The sequence below is a fragment of the Monodelphis domestica genome, chromosome 1 (assembly GCF_027887165.1).
Source record: "Monodelphis domestica isolate mMonDom1 chromosome 1, mMonDom1.pri, whole genome shotgun sequence".
Classification (NCBI taxonomy): Eukaryota; Metazoa; Chordata; class Mammalia; order Didelphimorphia; family Didelphidae; genus Monodelphis; species Monodelphis domestica.
Window position 1 is genome coordinate 279,510,077 of NC_077227.1, and position 24,207 is coordinate 279,534,283.

Below are 24,207 nucleotides of genomic sequence, written 5' to 3' on the forward strand. Positions count from 1 at the left end.
CAGAGTTGAACCCAGGACCTCCCTGGCTCTCAATCCACTGAGCCATCCACCCAGATGCACCTTGCAATATACTGCTGACACAGTGATTCAGTTTCCCAAGGCTAGTCTCTAAAATCACAAATTGCAGAGAAGTTGTTAACCTTTAACAGTGAAGGAAGTTTGCATGATGGAAATTTCCAACAGTGATGAAATCACAGATCCTGACCAAAAACAAAAATGATGTCATTTTGGTAACTATAGCTGTAACCCCCCCCCCCCCGCCCCCAGTTCCTCTCCATCTTCAAGCCCCATTAACGTCCTGGAAATCTTCCTAGTCCTGCCTATAATGACTTCTGCCTCCTCGGAGCTCAACTCAATTAAACACATAATTAATAAACATCTCCTATGTACAGAGTTCAGTGATGGGCACACTGTAAATACTTGGAATACTTCATGCATATGGGGGAGTTCTCAGGGGGACAATTCTTGATTCCTATACAGATCCCAGATGGACAGCTCATCTATCATTTAGAGGATAAGTCTCAGGGAGTTGCCTAAGACATAGGGGTTGTATAATAATCTTCCCCATGTCACAGAGCTAGGATGTGTCAGGGGCTAGATCGGAACCAGTTTTTTTTTTATTCCATGCTCAATTCTTAATTCAATTTATAATGCCCCCCCCCCAGTCCCTCACAAAAAATGTAGATGATATTTGTAATTTGTTCTAGTTGGGGATAACCAGATAATTTCATCTAAAATGGTCTGGCGGAGAAGTAACGTGGCATACAGAGATTTGGTTTCAGAATCAGGAAAACCTGGGTTCTAGTATTTTCTTCTGAAACATACTGGTTATATAATTCTAGTCCTATGGCCTAAAGGCTGTTTTCTGTTTGTCTGTTTATTTTTTAAAGTCTTTACCTTCTGCCTAAGAATCTTATTGGTTCTGAGGTAGAAGAGAGGTAAGGGCTAGGTAAGGGGAGGGGGGGGTAAGTGACTTGCCCAGGGTCACACAGATAGGAAGTGTCTGAGGACACATCTGAATGCAGGATCTCCCATCTCTAGGCTTGGTTCTCTGTCCACTGAGCCACGTCCTCCCCCCCCTTTTAAACCTTTCCTTGTATTCCTTCCCATAGTGCCTGGCATACAGTAGGCTCTTATTAAATGCTTACTGGTTGACTGATCCCTCAGGATTGTTGTAAGGATAAAATGAGATAATATTTGTACCACTTTGAAAGCCCTAATGTGCTATATAAATATTAGTTATTATTATTATATCAAATATATACATAATATATCTATATATTATTATATTATTTTATACTATTTATATATTATATTATTGCACTTGATTTATATTATATAAAATATAATGTATATATAATACATAAATTATATATGATATTTATTCTATAAAATATATCATATATTATTATATCAATATCATCTATTATATCCCTTTCCTTAAGCTAAAGTTGCCCAAGGCTCATCTAGGAATAACTTGCATCTCTGAAGCTGAAGCCAACAAAATCATAAGGTAGCACTTGGAGTCACTTATTTTATCAGAGATTCTAGTTGATGTGGATTTGGTCTTCTTGAGCAAGCCTCTAGCCTTTTAGGCCACCTTTCCCCTGAAGCCTAGCAGCCCACATCGTCTGCCTCAGTCCGACACCCAGAAATAGGTGATATCTTCTATTCTATTGTGACTTTCTTGAAGAGTATTCTTACTTTTGTATTTGTATTGGCATATCTTAACACTTAATAAATGTTTCTTTACTGAGTAAAGAAACTGGTCCCATACTAGTAGAGGAAAGAAAACACTACAGAGAAGAACAAATGTGATTTTCTGGCACTTGAATAATTGTGAGGAAAAGCTTCATTCAATGGGGAAGGCTCTTACAAGTTCTTTTTAGAGTTAGTCTTAAGAAGAGGCAGACTGGTCCCTTAAGCTGGCCTGGAGAGAAATGAGGATCCTGTAATTTGATCATTCGATTTCTGGTATTGGATAAACCAACAAGGAAAAAGAAGTTAACAGGAAGAATTTGCCTCCTGTGAAACATAATTGAAGGGATACAAGGTCAAGAGACCAGGACAACTATGCTAGAAATGGTTTCCCCAGCCTGGAAAAGTGATTTCTTAGGCAGTGCAAGAAAAGAGAATGGAAATTACAAAATGGAACAGCTTAAAAAAAAAAATCAAGATACTGGAAGGTCCCCAGAGCACCAGGCAGGAGGAATGGTCCTGGAGGCTAAATTATTGAAGGAAGGTTAAGAAAACTGGGGGGGGGGAAGCAGAAGGGGCAGATAGGGAGCAGATGGAGTTTCAACCCCTTTGTTTTTGCCTTTCTCTTTTGCAAGTTAAAAAATATATCAGTAGGGGAGCAGCCAGGTGGCTAAGTGGATAGAGAGCCAGGTTTAGAAATAGTCTTGGGTTCAAATTTGACCTCAGACACTTCCTAGCTATGTAGACCCCACTGCTTAGCCCTCACAGCTTTTCTCCTTTGGAACCAATAAACATTATTGATTCTAAGACAGAAGGTAATGATCCTTTAAAAAGAAAAAGAAAATGGTTTGGGAAAGAGAAGAGATTTTTATTTCCTCCCTTCTCCAAGTATAAAACTCCTAGATAGAGTATGAAACCAATAGTCGAACAAATAAAGGTCCTCAAATTCCCACTGGGCTTCAGCTGCATTTATATTCATCTATGACCTTATACTTTTCAACTGTCTAAACAATAGGGTATGGGCCTGGGATCCTCAAAATGAAAATGGGTTTTTGCTTCTCATTTTAAGGGAACTGACACATTTAGCACTTTCAGCATGGGGGACCTGGTCTAGGAACTCTTAATGGACTAGATGCCAGATGCTAAGTGCTATGTAGGATACTTCATTATTTAGCTAAAAACTATACCCTCACTTCATCTTAGAAAAAAAAAATAGGGGGCAGCTGGGTAGCTCAGTGGATTGAGGGCCAGGCCTAGAGATGGGAGGTCCTAGGTTCAAATCAGGCCTCAGACACTTCCCAGCTGTGTGACCCTGGGCAAGTCACTTGACCCCCATTGCCTTAGACACTCTTCTGCCTTGGAGCCAACACCCAGTATTGACTCCAAGACAGAAGGTAAGGGTTTAAAAAAAAAAGAAAGAAAAAGAAAGAAAAAAATCACCTCTTCCCAGTCAAGAATTGCTGCTTATCTGAGGCAGCTAGGAAGTACAGTGGATTGAGAGCCTAAAGACAGGAGGTCCTGGGTTCAAATTTGTCCTCAGACACCTCAGAGCCATGTCACCCTGGGCAAGTCACTTAACTCTTCTGCCTTAGGATGAATACATAGTATTAATTCTAAGATGAAAGGTAAGGGTTAAAAATAATAGCTTCTTATCCCCATTCTTTTTCCAACTTCATGGAGGTGAACCAAGTGTGGATGAGACAGAAATATGAAACTTCAAAGCCTTCTGAGGGTTGCTTCCCTTTTAAGATCAGTATTGGGTTGGGATCAGGTCAGAAACTTCTAAAGGAAAAAAGAACTATAGAGTACAGGAAAATAGAAAGGAAGGGAGGAAGGAAGGAAAGAAAAAAGGAAGGAAGGAAAAAGGAGAGTGATAAGAGGGAGAGAAAGAAAGTTAGAAAGGAAGGAAGGGAAGGAAGGAAGGAAAGAAAAAAGGAGTGATAAGACAGGGAGAGAGAAAGAAAGGTAGGAAGGAAGGAGGGAAAGAAGTGGGGAAGGTAGGAAAGAAGGAAGGAAAGAGGAGAATAATAAGACAGAGAGGGAGAGAAAGAAAGGAAGGAAGGAAGGAGAGTGATAAGACAGAGAGGGAGAGAAAGAAAGAAAGGAAGGAAGGTTAGAAGGAAAGTACGAAAGAAGGAAGGAAGCAAGGCCAGCCAAGGCTCATTAGAAAATGCATCCTTATCTCTGAGGTGGTGGGAGGTAGGAGAGGTTTCAAGACTAGGCTAAAGTCAGAGGGTTGAAGATCAAGAAGAGACGACTAAAATAGTATCACTATCATCTGGGATAGCACAGTGCAATGATGGGCAACCTTTTTAGAGATGGAGTGCCAGGCCCTGACCCCACCATTCTGTGCCCCTCCCCACATTGAGTGCAGGGCTCACACTGCTTCCCCCTCTTACTCCACCCAGGGGAAAGAGAAAACACTGCTGGGCAGGGGAGTGGGTGATGTAGTCAGGCTTGGGGAGAGGGAGAGGTAAGGGGCAAGTTATATAAGCTATGATACCCTCAAACCTAGAAAAAAAAGCAAAAAATCCCCAGTTTATAGGAAAACCCCTTATTTAGAGGAAAATATAATCCTCAGGTTAAATGACAACATCCCGACACATTCAGCCCATCACATTCCAGCCTTCAAGAAGGGAGTATCCTCCAAATTAACCTTTTTAGCAAATGGTCAAGGGTTGAAGTTTTAATCTGGATGCAGGGCTGATTGGGAAATGGACAAGTCACTATTGCATTTTCCAGAGCTTCTAGCCCACTTGTTCTCCCTCAGGCAGGCACCCTTTGAATGCAAATTGAACAGGCTGGGTTAGTAAGGAGTGAGGAGGAAGAAGAATGCAAAGGTTGCTCATGAAAGAAACTGAGGAAGGGAGCTGAAGAGGCTATTAGCCTCCTCTGAGGTTCATAAAACCCATTCCTAAATCACTAGATTACAGTTTTGAACATTTTAAAAGTACAAACTCAAAAGACACATTCTAAAACCCTAAAATACTTTGTATAAGTAAAGACACTGGTGCTTCTGATAGTAAAGACATAAGTTGTTTCTGTCTCATTTGGGCCAAAGGTAATTAGGAGGCCACTGTATTCTGAATGGGGTGAGGCAGTATTTTCCTTCAAGGGATATTGTCTTGAAGAGACCTGCTTACTAACTCTTGCTGGGGAGAGGAAGAGGGGAACAGACCAGCTGCTCCTTCCTCTGACTTTCTAGTTTGGAATTCTGTTGAACTCTGTACTGCAGGAGTGCTCACTGGGTTTTTGGGGCACTGAGAGCTTGGGGTGTGTGCCCAAAGAGGATGCTAAGTGTGCCATTTCTGGCACATGTGCCATAGGCTCACAATCACAGGCATAGGGCTTCTGGCTAGAGTAGGGAATGGGGGTAGTGGGTGAGGAGAAAGCCAAGATTTGTTTGAGATTTTAAGAACCCAATTTCCCTGTTAATAATCATATGAATTGTGGTTGAACTCTGAGCTATTGTGAGCCCATTCACTCTCTGTGTCAGAGTTTACCAAGCCTCCAAAGGCCTGCTCTTAGCCCTCTACCCAGTTTGACCCCAATGGGATAAATTCTTCCAAAAGAGACATTTATTCTGAGAACTCTGCAGTATCTGGGCTCCAAGAAAAATGACAAACACAAAGTGGAGGGAGCTGGAGGGTACAAGAAGAAAAAGAAGGGTGCCTTGGGTATGGTGTGTTTGCTTCAGGGAACAATGTTCAAACTCAAAGACCTCTCAGATGACATGGAACAGAAGCATGGAGTTCCAAGAAAGGGCTTAGAGTCCAAAATGACTTGGGATGGTCAGGTGAATTATGGCCTCTCAAGCACAGGAAATTAATAGTTGAAGGGAGGAGAGTGGTTATACTAAGGAGCTTCCTGTCCTTGAGTTCTCTCACTTGGTGCCTATTCCTGGCATTTGCTAGGTTATTACATCACCTAGATCCTAGGTGAGTGGAGCTGGGACAGGGCAATTGACTGGGAGGAGCCAGAAGTCCACAGTCATAGAAGGCGGAAATCAGGGAGAAATACTCTTCCTCTCTTTCAACAAAAACTCTCAATTCATGATAGGTCTGGTTGTCTCTCTGTTCCCTCTCTTCCCCCAAGAGGCTGGAGCATTACTATCACATCACTCATGGGGAATTTCTCCTAACAATCAGGACTATCTTGTTTTAAAAAGAGAAAGGTGTGTGTGTGCGGGCACAGCTAGGTGGCTAGAGAGCCAGGTCTTGAGATAGGAGGTTCTGGGTTCAAATCTAGTCTCAGATACTTCCTAGCTGGGTGACCCTGAGCCAATTACTTAACCCCCATTGTCTAGCCCTTACCACTCCCCCCTCTCCCCCAAGGTAAGGGTTAAAGAAAAAGAGAGAGAGAAGGAAGGATGATATTTTTTACTTCTGTTCATTCATCTGAGGTCAGCAAGATCTTCAATTACCTCTCATTCTTTTAGCTTTTCCCCTCTCTATCCTGAGACACCAAAGTCACCACAATTCTATGTTTCTGGATGTATACAGTTTTTCCAGGTGGAGATCACAGAGAGAAAGTTAGAAGAGAGAGCTTCAGAGAACACAGGGTGGAGTTTCTTTGTATGGACATGGTCTGGCAGTATAATGGGGTAAGATGCCAGAGGAAGACTGTGGCTTCTTGATCTGAGAAGCAAGAACTTATCTGAATTTCCCCTATGGTTTCTAAAACTTGAACAAGCACAGGGAGTGTGTCTGGCCATTTATGTTAGACAAGAAGAAAATACATATAGTCATCTTGGTCACAAAAAAGTCTTCTATCTTAGAATCAATACTAAGTGTTGGTTCCAAGGTAGAAGAGTGGTAAAGACTAGGCAAAAAAGAAGCTAGGAAATATCTGAGGCTAAATTTGAATCCAGGACCTCCTATCCCTAGGTCTGGCTTTCTATCCACTGAGCCACCCAGCTGCCCTGGAATCAGAGAATTACAAAACAGGCCTTCAGTAGCTGTCTTTTCCCTCTACAATCCACCCAGCAAGTGTCTTCTAGTCTTTGCCTGAAAACTTCCAGTGAAGGGGAACTCACTACCTCCTGAGGCAGCCCATCTGTAGCAGCCATGTGATTCATGGTCGGGGTGCCATGAAGAGTGGAGCAGCCCTCCAATGAGGCTGTCATTCTTAAGGATTATAGGAAAATTGCTCCACCCTCTGTTTCACTGTTAGTCTCTTACCCCTAATTCAGGGAATCAGGATTACTGAGTGCCTTTCACCTGTGGGTTAATTTCCTGTTTCCAAGAGCTTCTTGTTGGGAGGTGGGCTGGGGAGGGGATCAAGGAAGCAAGAGGGGTAATATCTGCATTTCTGAGACATAGAACTAAGTTTTTCAAAGATGTTTCTGTTTCTCCTGGAGGTTAAATTTTTGTAGATTTCAAATGAGTTTCCTCCGGGAACAAAGCTCCTTAAGTTCAGGACTATGTGTGCTAAATATACACAGGTCTATGTGAGCTGAATACACTCTACCCTTTCCTCCTCCCTGCCAAACATTAACACACACATCCTAACAGGTGGCTAAGAGCATATGCATTCAAGAGCCCACACACCAGGACACACTCCCACCTCACAGAATATTGCAGGCAAACTCGGACAGTTTGTATCATCAGCTGATGATAACCCAGGAAAGACAGGGTGGGCTGCTTTTCGGGTTGCCAAGGGGCAGACAGGATGGCAAGCCTGCCTAGAAACATTCTAAATCTGGTAGCAGCGTGGGAGAGGAGGTTATTAGGGGGAATCATGGACTAAACCGAGCCAACTACTGAACAAAAGGCCTTCGTGGCTGTGTTTGGCTCTTGGGGGCCACCCCAAACCACCAAAAAAAAGCAGAGGGCTGGAGTCATTCTTGCAATCGATGGATGGAAGTATATAATGGGTCTATTTCTTTTTGTCCCATTTTACTTGTTCTACTTTAAGACACAAAAATCATGGTCATATCATGCTTTATGGAATGAAATATTTCTATCAGAGCCTTTGATGTGAACAGTCTGGAAAACAGCTATGGGTCCTGACCCAGCCTAGAGAATATTTTTAATGAAAAAAGTGTTACGAACATCTCATTTGTTGTCTCTGCCTCAGGGATAGGATGCCCATAAGATGCTATGTGCAAAGTGGATAGAGAGCCTAGTCTAGAGACCTGGTCCTGGGTTCAAAGCTGTCCTCAGATACTTCCTAGCTGTGTGACCCTGAGCAAGTCATTTAAGCCCCATTGCCTAGCCCTTCCATTCTTCGGTCTTAGGACCAATAAATAGTATTGATTCTAAGATGGAAAGTAAGAGTTAAAAAAAAAAAAGATCTAAGTACAAGAAAGTGATCCCTTTCCAGAGTTACTCAGGTATAAAGAACCATTTCCTGAACACTCTAATGCAAATACCAACAACATGGAAATGGATTTGAATCAAGAACACATGTGATACCCAATGGAATCACGAGTGGGCTATGGGAGAGGTGATGGGAGGGGAGGGGGAGGGAAGAAAAGAAAATGATCTTTGTTTCCAATGAATAGTGTTTGGAAATGACCAAAAAAAAAAAAGAACCATTTCCTGACATCTAGCACCCTCACACATCCCTCCAGTTACCAAAAACACCTCTGCTTCCTGAGAGATCCTACAGAGACGAATTTGATTATAAATGGCCCAGGTTAAGTGGTAACTAAGATTTTGAAACTTGGTTTCAAGCTCCCACCTACAAGTGGAAATCTTTACCTTTGGGTCTTCTCAAGGCTATAGCCAGGTGCTTGATTTGGTTTGAGATCCCTAAAACTACCCATTTCTGAACTTAGAAAACTCCCATTTTAGCCCAGGCCCAACTGCTTCCCAAGCTCTGAGGTGAAAGATGTATAAGGATCCCTTATTCAACATGCACTGGTCTTGTGGGTGGTAGAATCAGAACTAGAACTCAGAACTTCCAACTCCTGTGGCTGATTCCAATTAGGGAGCTCAAATGACAATGTCTAAGAGTATTAGGGACAAGGTGGTGACAGAGACCTCAACAGAGCCTTACTCATACTCACTTATCATACACTTGAATGCTCCACACAAAAGAGACATCAGGATCACAGTCCAGGAGTGTCTTGGAAGGTCAATCTTCTTCCTAGTGGGAAACTGGGGTGTGGTGCCATCCTCAGAAGAAGGGGCAAGCATCAGCCCCAGGGTTCAGAAGTTCCTGGGTCGCTGCAGGTGTGTGGGCTCCATGTATCTTTGAAGACAAAAGAGGAGACCCCATTTACCTATTAAATCATTCTTTGCCCCTTTGAACCCCAGAGTTAAAATTCTTGTTAGTTCCAAGCTGGGTGGCCAAATGAAAAGACAGGGATGCAAACTCCCAATATATTCCAGACTCCTCAGCTTTCCTGTCTTTAATAAGACCTCTTCCCTGGAACTTCTCGGTCTCCTTTCCCTCACCCTGTTCTGTTGTTTGGTTGCCAGTGAGGTCAGAGAGGTTAGGACAAGACTTTTCTAAGTATTCCATAGACAGAGCCCTAAGATTCCACAGAAACATGCCAAAGTTCCATTGGTATTTCCCAAGCAGTTAGTCTTTACAGGCTTTTGCACAATTATTTTAAGTTCAAATGAGGAGATTATCTCTAAATATAGTCTCTTTCTCTTCTGTCTTCTGTCTCTGTGTCCCTATCTCATCTTGCCTACTAGACCATAAGCAACTAGAGCAAGGGTTCTTAATATATATATATATATATATATATATATATATATATATATATATATATATATTTTTATGTGTCCTGGACCTCATTGGCAGTCTGTTGAAGTTTTTAAATGCTTAAATTAAAATACACAAACCTACAAGGGAAAACAATTACGTAAACAAAAATTTTTCTTAACCCCAGGTCAAGAACCCTCCATGACATAAAAGAATAAGCACTGTATTTTAGGTGTGTTAGGCAGCTATGCTGCACACTGGGTACAGTGCTGAAGTCAGGAAGTCCCGAGTTCAAATCCAAAGTTGGACATTTACTAGCTCTTTGACACTGGACAAGTTACTTAACCTCCATCTGCCTCTGTTTCCTCAACTGCAAAATGGAGATGATAATAGCATCCATCTCCCAGGGTTGTAATGGTCAAATGAGATAATATTTGTAAAATGCTTTGCAAATCTTAAAGTGCTATGTAAATGCCAGATGTTATTATTATTATTAATCTCTCTATCCTCAGCATGTAATAGCGTCTCTTGCTACAGACACTTCCTAGAGACAGCAAGAGAAACTTGATCATGTCTGAGAAATAAATGAATCTCCCAATTATAGTCTCATTTTCTCCTTGCATTTATGCCTAAGCCCAAGTACTATCAGAGGTCTTGACCGAAAGCAAGCAGTCAGTGTTGCCAACTATAATGGAGAATGTTTTATATTTGTCTTCACAGGAAACTAGGGAAAGAACACCATCAAAAGGAAGTTAAGAAATTGCATTACAGTCTCCATGACCTACACTTTTAACCTTACCACCCTGTTTGTTTATTTTTTTAGCCTCACTTTTCTTAACATGAGCTATTATTGGCTAAAAATGGGAATATATAAATTTGCTTTATTATCATTTGTCTTATAAGGTGCAGCCTGGCATAGTGGATACAGGATCTTAGACAGAAAGACTATGGTTCTGATCCTCGTTCTCACACATATGAGCAGGGAAAAGTCACTTAATCTCTCTCTCCTTGCCCCCAGATAACTTTCTAAGATTGCAAAATATAGATTAGTTGCCATTTTGCTTTCACAGAAGGATCTTCTACACCAAGGAGTGAAAAAAAAACATTAAAAAAAATTTCCCCCCCAAAACTATTACTTTTCTGACTTAGTAACAACTCTAAGCCAGAAGGGCAGGGGCCAAGCAAACAGGGTTAAGTGACTTGCCCAGAGTCACAGGTAGGAAGTGTCTGAGATCACATTTGAACCCAGATTATCTTGACTCTATCCACTATGCCACCAAGTTGTCCTTGGAACCATTAATTAACTGTTTATTATGTGTACCTATATCATTTATAAAATACTATCTTATTTGAATTTCCTACATCAGTGAAATAAAAGGCCCCAACCCTTCACACTTCAACTTTTGCCATTTATATTTATGCCACTACTTGATGAAGGTAATATTGTTTGGTTTTTTAAAAGTATTTTAAATTAGGTAAGATAATATTTAAATGATATAAAATAAAATATAATATACAATAAAATAAATATAAACAAATATATACGTAACAGTATATAATAATATATAAATTTCAATTATTTAAATTTAAGTGGTTTGTTTTATTTAATAAGTAATACAAAAGGGGCATCTGGGTAGCTCAGTGGATTGAGAGCCAGGCCTAGAGACAGGAGGTTCTAGGTTCAAATATAACCTCAGACACTTCCTAGTTGTGTGACCCTGGGCAAGTCACTTAACCCCCATTGTCTAGCCCAGAAGAGTGGTACCACTCTTCTGCCTTGGAACCAATATGCAGGTTCGATTCAAAGACAGAAGGTCAGCGTTCTTAAAAAAATAATAATAATACAAAACTTCCATGACTCCTCCATTTCCTTGTGATCTTCGATTATCTTTAATTTATCTAGTATTCATCTTGTCTGTTCATAGTTGTTTACATGTTGTCTTCCCCATTAGATTGTGAGCTCCTTGAAGGCAGGGACTATTTTAGCCTTTTTAAATATCCCCAGCACGTAGCCGTTTCTGGCATATAGTAAGAGTTTAGTAAATGTTTATTGACTTCACTCAGAAAGGTTTGAAAATCCCTGGGTTTCAGGACTGTACTCATGAGACCAAAATTGCAGGTTCAGGCTCCACATGGACCAAAAAAGTCTTACATACCAGCTGCTTCTCTAAAGCATGGCTACATATAGAGCCAGGAACAGTCTCTTTGCAAAGTTGGCCCCCATCCCAAATGCAAGGGCTTTGCAGGAATGGGGAACCCAGTGGACTGTAGAGGAGTCACTCCATGCCCCAACACTTGCTGTCCTTATTTCCCTGGCTTCAACTTGGGAAAAAGGTAATTAAAAAAAAAAAAGGAAGCGCCATGTCTGATTTTTAACCCTTTCCTTAACAGGAATTCCTGTGCTATTTCCAGCACTGCTCAAGAGCCTTCTGGTCTTTCTTATTAGAACGAGGGGCATTAGACTGGGTGATCTATCACAATGTATAACTACAAACTATAGCAGTGATGGCAAACTTTTGAGGGACCTAGTGCCCTAATGGCAACCCTCACACTGCAGGTAAGCCATCCCTTTACCCCAGACAGAGGAAAAAGTGATCCCATTGGCATGCTGGGCAGAGGTACAGGTGATCTGAGAAATGTCCTCAGGTGTACATGGAGAGGGTTAGGGGAACAGTCTCCTCTGGCACATGTGCCCTGGGTTTGCCAACATGGATACTAGAGGACACTGTGAAAAGGAGTTTTCTTAATCTCACTCTGTCTCTTTAAGAGAAGAATTTTTATGTTAGAGGGAGTTTCTTAATTTTTAATCCTTCACAATACAGAGACAGGGAGAACCCAGAGGGAGAAGGGTGGGGGAGAGAGACAATTGAAGGGAAGTAAGAGAAGGAAATGGAGAGGTAGAGAGAGAAAAATACAGAGAGAGGGCTACAGGCTTCCAGGTATCCTGTTGCTCCTAGCAAAATCTGGATCTTCCCTTTGCTCCTCTATGGGCCAACTAGTTAAGTTGATATCTGCTCTGGTTTTTGTAAGGAATTGGCATTGCTCATGGGGACTAAATAGTTCAGACAGGAGGAACTCTACATCTTCAAAGTCTGGGTCAAAGATCCTGAAAGTACATTTCAGTTCTTTCTGCTTCTTAAAAGGTTGCTCTATGAATTTTGGAAAATGTCTTTTCAGGGATTCAAGTTCCTGAGATGTAAACTTTGTCTGTGCACTTTAGATTGTAATACACCAGCTGTACTTGAAAGCTTGGTGACCTCCTTTAGTGGACAAATTTTTTCTGGTTCACTATCAGACTTATTGTCCTCGTTACTTTCATTTTCCTTAGCATTGACCTTTAATTTCTTTGCCTTTCTCTCTTTTTCTTTGGGTGCACTCTCTGCCTGGCCATTGTTCTTGTTATTAATCTTATCTAGCCCTTTTTCCTTGATCAATTCCTCAAATAAGTTCTTAATAATGTTTTCTAGGTTATTATCTACCACTAGTATCTGTTCTGCCTTTTGGGGGTAACAAATCTAAAGATATTTTTCAAATAGGTCAGAGTCTGTACAGCTGCTATAGAGATGATGTACACTTGAGGCAAAACCTGCCAGAGTATAGGTTCAGTCTGAAATGGCAACTGCAGTATAAACATGGTTTTGTTGCCAATATAATCCAGAGAATCAAAAATCATGTGGATCATTTTGCTATAGAGTATATTGTAAACCCCAAATCCAGTAATGGCTGCCATCACCACAGCTCCACAGAGTATTTGCTTAAAAATTTTTCTTATCTTTTCTGCTGTTTCTAAGGATTGTGGTTCAGTCTTTTTAGAGGTGCCAATTTGTAATAGATAGATACTTGAGGGATGTATCTTTGATTTGATACTAGATGACTAATGGATCAAGGTTTGCCTACCCGTCTTCAGAAGCCTTTCAGCTTCCCCTCCTCCCTTTCTTCTGTGAGCTATGAGGTTTCAGAGGAAATACTCTTTTCTCAGGTAAGGGTTTATTTGGGGAAGACAGGACAAGGGTGGAGGATAAGGTAAGAGGAGTGGGATATCCCTATTCTCTACAGGGAGCCTTGGTTAGGAGGATATTGAGGGAAATGGCAATCAGTCACTATTGTGAAACAGAGTCAGTCAGAGAAATATGAGGACTACTGTCTTTTCTTCTTCCATCTGTCTTCAAATCAGCCAGCCAGCAAAATCCTCAGCTTCAGCCATCACTATCAGTCAGAAGCCAAAAGCCCCAAAACCTCCTTCAGCCCAGTCCAGCCTTGGCTCTAACTGCTTCCCAGTCACATTCCAAATGGAATCTTCATTTTGACTGACAGATTCTGTCTTCAGTTTTCTGTCTTGCATGCATGCCTTGTAAATTCTCTTATAACTTCTCTCTTCTCTACACTCCCTTACACTCTACCAATAAATATGGCCCTAGGATTGTTTTGGAACTGTCCGGGGGACATGGCCTAGTAGGCTAGAGGGTGGAATACTAAACACTTCCTGATCCCTTCCTTTATAGAGGAAAGAAACCAGGGTTTTACTCACTCCATTCTGCACTTGCTGCTCTAGCTAGTACCCCTTGGTCTCCTTTCTGCCCTAGCTCTCCTGCCTCCTTTTGTATCTCGTCTTCCTCTTCTGGATGATGAGGTCCTTGAGGGAAAGGAACTGTCTTTCTTTTTATTTATTTTATCTCCAGCTGCCCTGTATAACGAAGGTGCTTAATACACATTGTCTGGATTGATTAGATGGTCTTAGAGCTGTCCAGTGGGATGAAGCCAAAAAAAAAAAGTCATCCATCTTGAGATATTTGACCTTTGGGGAGGATACAGGAAAGGACCTATTCTGCACTCTTTTACTGTCATCCCATGAGCATTTTGTCCACCATTGCCTCTTCCGTAAGCAGGATCTACTCCCTAACCATCTCTGAACAGTAACTTTCTGCCACCCTTGACCCGTGACCATACATACCTCCAGCTTGATTCTGAGAGTAGATTTTGTTTTATGAACTAGGAAGGAAGAAACAGGAGATCCTCCTGGGCACACACCTGAGGCATTTCCTATCTACATCCAGCACCTATCTTCTTGCTGTCCCTTTAGAAGCAGGTTCTTCCCTTTGGCACTGCCCCATTTTTTGAGGCCCTGGCATGCCACATCTGCTGCAAGAGCCAGGAAATGCCTATGTGAAACAGAAACCGAGGGGCCACATCCTGCCAGTGAAGCCCTCTGGGATTTGTAGTCACACCCACAGGAACAGTCTGCCTACTAGGAGAGGTGGTGCTGACAGAGAATCCATTCCACAAACATTTATCAGGCACCATTTTTATGTTTAAGGCTGTGTTAAGGGGCATGTAGGGGACTCAGTTGGCAGAGATCCTGGCTTGGGGATGGGAGGTACTGGATTCAAATTTGACCTCAGACACTTCCTAGCTGTATGTGACCCAGAACAAGTCATCTAACTCCAGTTACCTAGTCCTTACTCTTCTTTTGTCTTAGTATCAATTCTAAGATGGAAAGTAAGGGTTTAAAAAAAAAGACCATGTTAAACATAGTGGAATGCTTAAAGAGAGAATGATAGTGTGGGCTGAGTTGGTGGCTAGAATACTGGGTCTGTGTTCAAATCCTGCCTTTGCCACTTACCAGCTGGGTGGCCCTGGACACCTCACTTAATCCCTCTGAATCTCAAATTCTTTGAGGATGTCTGTTATGCTAGAGACAGCTGGATGTTCAATTTTTACCCTTTTCTAGGGTTACCCAGTTAATCTGTCAGAGGAGATACTCAAAGTCAAGTCTTTCTGGCTCTGAGTTTGGTGTCTTATTCACTACACCTTGGCTGTCCCTCTAAGCACTGAATAGTGGAAGGAAGGATTTATTACATGCCAATTGTGTGCCAGGCACTATACTAAGCGCTTTACAAATATTATCTTGTTTAATCCTTACAACCCTGGGAGGTATATGCTATATTACCCTCCCCATTTTACAGTTGAAGAAACTGAGGCAAGCAAAGGTTAAGTGACTTGTCTAGAATAAAAAAGGAATTAACTGAGATCAAATTTGAGCTCAGATCTTCCTGACTCTAAACCCAGTGCTCTATCCATTTTACTACCTATAAATAAGTGTGATATAAAGTAGAATGAGATAAAAGCAAAGGAAAGATCTAGAAGAGTCATTAGAATTTTAGGTGGAAGAAAGCACTTTCAGCTGGTAACAGATCAGAAGAGATTTCAACAAGGAGCACCTTCCAGGTACAGGAGATAGCTTTAGCAAATACAAAGATGAGAAAATACATGACAAGATCAGAAAAAAATGGTTAGTATTCCAGCATCATCAGAACACAGACTAAAAGAAGATAATCAGTGTGAAAGTGTCTAGAAAGTCTTAGAAAGATAGATTAAACTTTGTGGAGGGCCTTTAAAAGGACCAATAGAAGCTTTTATTTTATTCTTTTTTTTTTTAAACCCTTACCTTCCGTCTTGGAGTCAATACTGTGTATTGGCTCCAAGGCAGAAGAGTGGTAAGGGCTAGGCAATGGGGGTCAAGTGACTTGCCCAGGGTCACACAGTTGGGAAGTGTCTGAGGCCAGATTTGAACCTAGGACCTCCCATCTCTAGGCCTGGCTCTCAATCCACTGAGCTACCCAGCTGCCCCCTTATTTTATTCTTAAAACAATGGGGAGCTTCTGAAAACTTTGGGGTAGGGGAGTGATGTATTCACAATTGTGAGAGGAAGACTCATTTGGCAGTTAAAAAAAGGACAGTCTGGTGGTAGAGAAGCTTGCAAGGAGGCTATGATAAAGCAAAAAATTATATGGACCTGGTAGGTATAGAAGTATGATACAAGAACTGATGGGCCTGGGCAACTAATTGGACGTGGAAGGAGAAAAGGGGAAAGAGTCAAGGATGATCCTGAGGTCTCCAATCCACATTACTGGGAAGTTGGTAGTGCCATCAACAGAAAACAGGGAAGCTGGGAGAAGGAACAACTTTTAGGAGGCAAAGATGAGTATAGTTTTGGACCTGTTCAGTTTAAGGGGTTATCAGGGCATCTAAATGGAGATAAATGTATAGAACTGGACCTCAAGGGAGAGATAAGGCTGGCTATGCAGATTTGGGTGCTATTTGCAAAAAGATGATGTTCATTCCTGTTGTGACCCCCATTTGGGATTTTTTTCCAGTATCTTTTCCAGACACAGGAGTGGTTTGCCATTTCATTCTTCAGCTCATTTTTTACAGATGAGGAAACTGAGGCAAACAGGGCTAAGTGACTTGCGCAGGGTCACAAAGCTATTAAGTGTCTAGGCCACACCTGAACTCAGGTCTTCCTGACTCCAGGCTGGGCACTCTATCCATTGTGCCATCTAAGCTGCCTCCACTGCACCACCTAGGCGAAGTGGAAAGAATAGAGAAGATCACTAAGAAAGCTAGAATACTGAGAGAAGAGGGGTAAGGACAGAGCCTTGGGGGCATCCACAGTTAGTGAATGGGAGAGAAGAAGATGAATCAGAGACAAATAATGAAAAAGAGTGATCAGACAGTAGGAAGAGAGTAGCTACCAAAGCCATGGGTTCAGAGAATACAAAAACGTGAGGGTTACATGACTTGCCTAGGGTCACACATAGCTAGGAAGTATCTGAGGCCACATTTGAACTCAGGACCTCTTGCATCAAATGTTACATTGACATCAAGAAAATGAGATCTGAGAGAAGACCATCAGATTAGTAATTCCAGGTCAGTAATGTCTCTGTGGACATGGAAAAAATCTACTTGGGGAAACGAGGAAGGCAAAAGAGGAACAGGAAAATGGGGCTTTGATTTATTAAGTAATGTACAAAGTATGGAGAGGGTGATGTTTCTCAGTAAGGTCTTTGTCTCTAACCCAAGACTCAATCTTTAAGGCTCCTGGATATCCATATCCATATCCATATCCATATCCATATCCATTATCTATCTATCTATCTATCTATCTATCTATCTATCTATCTATCTATCTATCTATCTATCTATCTATCTATCTATCATTCTCTCTCTCTTTCTCTCTCCCCCCTCCCTCTTCCTCTGTCTTTCTCCCTCTCTCTCTCTCTCTCTCCCTTCCTCTTTCCCTTCCCTCTCCCTTTCTCTCTGTCTCTGTCTGTTTCTGTCTTTCTCTCTCCCTTTCTCTCTCTTTTCCTCCCTTCCTCTTTCTGTCTCTCTTCCTGTCTCTGTCATTCTCTTTCCCTTTCTCTCTCTCTCCCTCCCTCTCTCTTCCTCTTGCTCTGTCTCTGTCTTTCTCCCTCTCTCTCTTTCTCTCTCTCCCTTCCTCTCTTTCCCTTCCCCCTCCCTTTCTCTCTGTCTCTGTTTCTGTCTTTCTCTCTCCCTTTCTCTCTCTTTTCCTCCCTTCCTCTTTCTGTCTCTCTTCCTGTCTCTGTCATTCTCTCTTTCCCTTTCTCTCTCTCTCCCTCTCTCTTCCTCTGTCTCTGTCTTTCTCTCTTTCTCCCTCCCTCTTTCTCTCTCTCCCTTCCTCTCTTTCCCTTTCCCCTCCCTTTCCCTGTCTCTGTCTGTTTCTGTCTTTCTCTCTCCCTTTCTCTCTCTTTTCCTCCCTTCCTCTTTCTGTCTCTCTTCCTGTCTCTGTCATTCTCTTTCCCTTTCTCTCTCCCTCTCTCTTCCTCTTGCTCTGTCTCTGTCTTTCTCTCTTTCTCCCTCCCTCTTTCTCTCTCTCCCTTCCTCTCTTTCCCTTCCCCCTCCCTTTCTCTCTGTTTCTCTTCCTCTTGCTCTGTCTGTTTCAGTCACTCACTGTCTCTTTCTCTCCCTCCTTCAGTGGACCTTTTCAATGGCTTTTGTCTTTCAAAGATTTCTTAAATAAACAAAGGTCACATACTGCCCTTCATATGCTCCAGAAAAAAAGGCTCTCTCTTTCTCTCCCTCTCTCTCCCTTTTTAAATCATTATTATTTGTTTTTACCATTAAAAATATTTTGAGTTCCAAATCCTTTCCCTCTCCCACTCATTGAGAAGGTAGTAAATATTATGTACCCATTGTATATGTGAAGTCCCAGTGGCGGATCACTTAAACAATGACCCGGCACTCCATCTCCCTCCGCTGTGGCCCTGTCCAATCTAAACCTCATTTTTCTGAACAGGTTTAGGCATCTGGGTACCCTTCCACCGCAGAGCCGGCTAGCCTGAGGGCAGATCAACAGCCACGAAGTCCCATCAGCAGGACCCGTCATCAGAGCTCAGACCTCCTCTCGGAAGTATATCCCAGCTGTCCAACGTTCCCGGACCTCACGGAGCCCGCAGACTAGGAGGGGAAAGGCCAGACCCCTCCCGCAGGCCCCCGACTGCCCCCTCCAGAGCTGCAGCGGCAGCCAGGGTCACCTGCCACAGCAAGGAGCACGGAAAGGAAAGCAGGGGCGCTCCAGCCCGGCAGCTCCAAGAGCCTTACCTGCTGCCGGCTCCTTAATCGGAGGCGCCGCTCCCCACGGCTGCAGCCCAGGCTTGGGTGGGTGTGAGCAGGGTAAGGATCAGCACAAGGCGGGTTTAAATACCTGCTCCAGCCTTCCTGCACATGGGTGGAGCTTCTAGTGCCCACTTCGGGCACCCCGACCCAGGACTCGCCGGTCCTTCCTAGTCAGCCCCTGGCCTGGAGGGAATCCATTCAAACTCCTCGTCTCTCTCTATCAAATATCTGTGTGTGTTCCTTCCCCATATCTCTTCTGTGGACTATAAAACCATGGAGATCCTTTCTTGGACTTGAAGGGAACAGATTAATAAAAGAAAACACTTTAAATGTTTCTTTTTTTTTTCTTTTTGAAATCCTTCCTGTCTTTGTAACAACTCTAAGAATAGAAGGACAGGGCTAGATAAACAGGGTTAAGTGACTTGCCCAGGGTCACTGCTACATTTGAACCCAGGTCTTTCAGCAAGGCTCTCAATCCACTGACTCACCTAGCTACCCCCTATTTATAAAGTTTTTCTTAACACTGTAAATATCAATTACATAGAAAGATTCAGACATTGTATAGTCAGGAAAAGGTAGAGAAGGAAACAAGTATTTAATAAGCTCCTACTATATGTCAGGCACTCTGCTAAGCACATTATTATTATTTTATATTATTTATTTATATATAATATCATGTTATTAATATTACTATATTATCTTATTTAATTTTCCCAATGACCCCTCCAGGTAAACACTAGTATTAATCCTCATTTCACAGCTGAGGAAACTGAGACAGACACAAGGTAACACAGTCAGCAAAGTGTCTGAGACTGGATGTGAATTCAGGTCTTCCTGTCCCCTGACTAAATTGGAGTCAGGAAGACCTGAATTCAAATTTTACCTCTTATACTACAGGGCCACAGGCAAACTCTACACATCTGGGTCTCCATTTCTCCATTTGTAAAATGAAGATGATAATATGTGAGTATTATTGTTGTTGTTCAGTCATGTCTGATTCTTCATGATCCCATTTGGGGTCTTCTTGGTAAAGATACTAGAGTGGTGTGTCATTTCCTTCTCCTATTTGTGTGGCAGATGAAGAAACTGAGGCAAACAAGGTTACATGACTTGCCTGGGTCACACACACACATCTGAGGCCAGATTTCAATTCAGGAAGATGAGTGTCTTCAGGACACTCTTCATGAGCTCCAGGGCTCTATCTAGTATGTTACCTAAGCCTTATTAATGGTGGTGTGATGATGATCTACTGTCTAAGGAGACTATTTTGAATGTCAAATGAGATTATGTATATAAAGCATTTTGCAATCCTTGAAAGGCTCTAGAAATGCCAATTGTCATTCTGTTCTATAGAATAGCACAAGCCTACACACTAGATATAGTTTAAAATTTTTGGATGATAGGTAGGGTCATCATCTAAATATGCTCCTCCTCGTAAGAAAATGAATTCATAAGTTGTAAAAAGGACTAGATAAGGAAGGGACTGGCTGCAGGAATACAAATTAGGAAGCTATGACAAATGCCTAGCCCACCAAAAAAGAGATGAGGAAATGTGGGGGATTACATATGGCACTAGACATGGTTGCTGTGTTGGCTGGTTTTGATGAATTCCGTTTTCCTTTGTTATAAGATGGGGGGGATATTCAGAAATTATTGGTTAAATAAAAGGTATTCATAAAGTGTTCATTTTAAAACTATCTGGGGATGAGGCAATGTGGGGTTGAAACAGGCAGTGGTCATGTGAACAGAAAAGAAAACTGTCCCATGAAATATTGCTGGAGTAGGGCTGACAGGATGTGGCAACTGATCTGTCGAGGGTGAAAGATGGAGAACGCCTAAGGATGACCTTGAGGTTGAGGGGCTAGGTTACTGAGGAGCTGATAAGTTGAGGCAGTGGAGAAGGCAGAGGGGCAGGTTTTAGGACAGGAAAATAAGTTTGCTTTTGGTTATGTTGAATTTGATGTTGGTAGGACATGCAGGGGGAAACAAGTCCATAAGGCAGTTAAAAACTGGGATTCAGGGGGGCAGCTGGGTGGCTCGGTGGATTGAGAGCCAGCCCTAGAGATGGGAGGTCCTAGATTCAAATCTGGCCTCAGACACTTCCCAGCTGTGTGACCCTGGGCAAGTCACTTGACCCCCATTGTCTAGCCCTTACCTCTCTTCTGCCTTGGAGCCAATACACAGTATTGACTCCAAGATGGAAAGTAAGGGTTTAAAAAACAAAAAAACAAAAACAAAAACTGGGATTCAGGAGAAAGAACAAGGTAGGATATATGGATTGAGACCAGAAGAGAAAAATCATCAAAATCATTCACAAAATGCAGCTCTCAGAAAGACAGAGAGAGGGATAGAAAGAGACTTTGAAAACTGTAAGCGAACAGGTGGGGAGAAGAAAAGAGGGGAAAGAAAGACAGACAGAGACCAGGACAGAGGAAGGGACAGGGAGAGGCTTTGAAAATTGTAAGGGGGGGGGAGGGAGAAGAGAGGGAAGGAGAAAATGAAAGAGATGGAGAGACACAGATTTACAAACTGAGTGACCCAGAGAAATACTGACAGAGAGGAACAGGGAGAGACTGAAAATTGTGAGGGAGTGTGGAGATGGGAGGAAGGGGAAGAGAGAGACAGAGAGGAGAGGAGGGAGAGAGACAGAGGAAGGGACAGGAAGAGATTTTGAACATTGTAAGGGGGGAGGGAAAAGGGGGAGAGAGGGAGACGAGTGGGAGGGAGGGAAGGAAAGGGATGGAGAGAGAGAGAGAGAGAGATAGGGAGAGAAAGATAAAGAGAGACAGAGAAAATGGAGAAATACTGACCTAGCAGGATCATTAGTTTGACCAAATATGACATTTTTTTTAATTTCTAAAACTCCATAGTGGACAGAATAGTCCCACATACTCTCTAGATAATACTGATCTATGAAGGTTTAGCATTTTCTTTATTTATGAGAGCAGGAAGTTATAGAAAGCACAATCGGTTTTTTCTAATCCAATTTCTTGGACGTTCTAACTGCATGAAAAGGTGAAAGACGAGATGAAGGAGCTAAGGTCAGTAGGCAAGGTCACAGCAGCCTATAAAGATTCCTAAGCATCATGAGACAGCTTAGGTGCTTCTTGCCTGGGTGAAGGGCTGACCTCAGGTTTAGGTTGAGGAGATAATAAAGGGTTACTCTCTTAATTATTACATGTTGAGTAGATAGCTAATTATCACACATGACAAAATCATTTCCTTAAGAGACTTAATCAGCCAACTGCTGGTGGAAAATTCTTTCTGCCTTAATGAATGTAGTACAGAGTAATATTCAGAAATAAGAGGACCCAAGGACCCAAGACTCTGCTGCCTACTGTGTGACCTTCTGGGGCTCAGTTTCCTCATCTGTAAAAAGAAGGATTTAGATTAGATGACCTCCAAGATCTTTTTTTCAGCTGTAGATCTAAGATCCTATGATCCTTCTCTTCCATTTAGGACTATTTATGGTAAACTAAGCTGTATAATTGATTCTCTTTCTTATCTGACCTATAACGAAATACCAAACATTATTAAGCTCCTAGGGTCTGAGAGCTAGAGGGGAATTTTTGGGAAGACTTTGGGAAATAGCTTATGATGCCCTTCCTCTCTCTTACTTTCCCCTTACCTCTTTTTCCTCTTCCCATTCCCCCTCTAAAAAATCCAAAACAAAATAAAACAAAAACAAAAACTAGGAAGCCACAGAGTAAAAGGAGCTCACAGATGATATATATCTAATGGAGAGTATCTTGACCTCTTTGGACCAACATCCTCAGTTTACAGATAAATGAAATGATTTTGCCCAAAATCATAGAGGTAGTAAGAGACAAAGCTGGTATTTGAACCCAGGTTTTCCAACTTCAGATGCAATTTTACTACTCCAAAAGGGGGGGAGGGAAGATGTACAAACAAAATTTATAACTAACAAAAGCTAGGAAAAACTTGGTTAAAAACACATTTTAATAATAACTTTTGCTGTTCGGTCATGTCCAACTCTTCATAGACTATAGATTTCTTTGGGGTTTTCTTGGCAAGGATATTGGAGCCATTTCCTTCTCCAGTAGAGTCAGTGGATCCCTTTGCCAGGCAATCAGAGGTTAAATGACTTGCCCACAGTCACACAGCTAGCAAGTATCTGAGATCAGATTTGAACCTAGGTCTCCTAATTCTAGACCCAGTGCTCTTAACCACTGAGCCACAGCTACCTCTGCTTATGATAATAGTAGATATTTTATAGTGCTTTAAGATTTGCATAGTGCTTTAAAAATATTTTCTGTTTTCATCCTCATGATGATCCTGAGAAACAAGTGAAATTATTAATCTCCATTTAAGGAGATAATGAAACTAAAGCTCATAGAAATTGACTAACTTGACCAGGTTGTCAGTCATTGGTCATGATGACCAATGAGTGTCAGAGGCTGGATTTGAACTCAGGTCTTCTTGACTCCAAGCCCATCATTCTTATTAACTTATTAACCTAACCACCTCAGTTCTTTCCATTGAAGCACCTATGTTGGTCTGTAAGCCCTCTTGGTCAGTAGTTTTCAATTGTCCGATGCTTTATGACTCCTTTCGGGATTTTCTTGGTTTGCCATTTTCTTCTTTAGCTCATTTTACAGATGAGTAAACTGAGGCAAACGGGGTTATGTGACTTGTCCAGGACCACACAGCTAGTAAATGGCAGAAGCCAGATTTAAACTCAGGAAGATGAATCCTTCTGACTCCAGGCCCAGCACTCTATCAGCTTCACTATGTCCCTTTCCCTGTAAGCCCTCTTAGGGAGCCTTAAATTGTAATTATCTTTACTACAAAATCCTTCCCCATCTCTCCCCACAAGGCTCAGGGCAATTGTTTCCATTTAGTCTATGGTAAGGCTGGCCCTGAATACAAGCAAATTTTTAAAGCCAAGTTTTGTTTATATATTTTATTTTTATTGGTCATTTCAGATATTTGCCTCTTTATCCCCAAAGGTCCTCCTTTGTAACAAAAACCATTAAGCAAAAACAACCAATAGAGCAAATGAACCCCTTACACTGTTCCCCTCACTTCTCTGCTGAAAAGGGATATATGCTTCATCTGTTCTTCAGTATCACAGCCAGTCATTAAAATTACTCAGACCTAGAGTTTGGATGTCCTGGGTTCAAATCTGACCTCCGATACTTCCTAGCTGTGTGACTCTGGTCAAGTCACTTTATCCCCATTGCCTAGCCCTTATCATTTTTCTGCACAATATTGATTTTAAGATGGAAGGTAAGGGTTTTTTAAAAATTACTCAGTTTGGATACCTCCTAGTGTACATCATTGTCCTCTATCACTGTAGTCACTATGCATACTATTCTTCTGGGTCTGCTTACTTCTCTCTCTATTAGTTTAGACTAGTTTTCTCAGGCTACTACTCATAATTCCTCATATTCATCTACATTTCTAACTGCATGA

The 24,207-nt window shown here is 41.9% G+C and overlaps 1 protein-coding gene across 7 annotated transcripts in view; it reads right to left on the reverse strand.

The window, feature by feature from the left end:
- The window catches only part of TMEM229B (transmembrane protein 229B), a 73,317-nt gene that overhangs the window by 12,397 nt on the left and 36,713 nt on the right, over positions 1 to 24,207 (reverse strand). For 5 of the 7 annotated variants that reach the window (XM_056810936.1, XM_007473071.3, XM_007473075.3 and 2 more), the window contains exon 2: positions 8,711 to 8,895. The gene's annotated coding sequence lies outside the window, so the exon portion shown is untranslated. Of the gene's footprint in view, positions 1 to 8,710; positions 8,896 to 14,308; positions 14,845 to 18,756; positions 19,121 to 24,207 lie in introns of those variants that run through there. The other 2 variants (XM_056810935.1, XM_007473072.3) reach the window with 2 other exon arrangements.